The 1,092-nt window shown below is 44.3% G+C and overlaps 1 non-coding gene across 1 annotated transcript; it reads right to left on the bottom strand.

Annotated features, from left to right (window-relative positions):
- Nucleotides 1-374: 374 nt before the first annotated feature.
- Nucleotides 375-478, bottom strand: LOC134385332 (U6 spliceosomal RNA). The gene has a single exon (XR_010024323.1). It is a non-coding gene; the product is annotated as a U6 spliceosomal RNA (small nuclear RNA).
- Nucleotides 479-1,092: the final 614 nt, after the last annotated feature.

The raw sequence follows: 1,092 nt of genomic DNA, 5'->3' as shown, positions 1-1,092 counted from the left end.
AGCACCTACTATGTGCCAGGTCCCGCAGGGGGAATTCACAGGCATCACATCATCTGATCATTACAACAGTCCCTACAGGTAGATGTCATTATTTCCAATTCACAAGGAGGAAACCAGGGCTCTGAGGGGTGAAGGTCCGTGCACATCCCAGTGCACCTCCCACTTTGTAAACTGTAAAGCCCTGGATGGTTGTAATTTGTTGTTATGACCCTCTGGAGTTCTCAGCTCATTCCCCGGAGATTTCTGCTAGAAAGTTCTCCCAGAGGATCACAGAGTTTATTGCAAAAATTTATTTGACATACATTTGTTGAGCACCTTGCTGTGATCTGAATGTTTGTGTCCCCCCCCAAATTCATATGTTGAAGTCTTTATTTTTAAATGTGGAACACTTCACAAATTTGAACGTTATCCTTGTGCAGGTGCCATGCTAATCTCTGCATCATTCCAATTTTAGCACATGTGGTGCAGAAGCAAGTACTGTATGTTAAAATCAACCCCCAAGGTGATAGTATTACAAGGAGGGGATTTGGGGAAGTGATTAGGTCCTGAGGGTGGAGACTTCATGATTGGGATTAGTGTCCTTATAAAGGAGACCACAGAGAGCTAGCTAACCCCTTCTGCCTTGCGAGGACACAGCAAGAAGGTGCTGTCTATGAACTAGGAATAGGGCCCTCACCAGACACCAAACCTTCCAGCACCTTGATCTTCAACTTCCCAGCCTCCAGAACTGTGAGAAGTAAATTTCTACTGTTTATAAGCTACTCAGTTTATAGTGTTTTGTTACAGCAGCCCAGGCTAAGACATACCTGCTGTGGGCTAGGCACAGTTCTAGGCGCTAGGGAGTCAGCCATGAGCACCATAGACAAAACACCCCCAAAGGCGATACATTATTGCATTGAAGACAGACAGGTAAATGACAAGCAGAGAAGTATATAATATTACCTGTGTTGATAAGTGCTGGGGAAAAAAATAAAACAGGATAAAGGGGGAGTGTGATTTTATGTTCAGTGGTCAGGAAGGCTCTGTAATGAGATGGAAGTTGTGCTCACCACTCAGACATTAGGGTCTACAAGAATGTGATCTCCATAAGGA

The sequence above is a fragment of the Cynocephalus volans genome, chromosome 8, assembly GCF_027409185.1.
Source record: "Cynocephalus volans isolate mCynVol1 chromosome 8, mCynVol1.pri, whole genome shotgun sequence".
Taxonomy (NCBI): domain Eukaryota; kingdom Metazoa; phylum Chordata; class Mammalia; order Dermoptera; family Cynocephalidae; genus Cynocephalus; species Cynocephalus volans.
The sequence above is the reverse complement of the archived record's forward strand: the minus strand, read 5'-3'. Positions and strand labels throughout refer to the sequence as shown.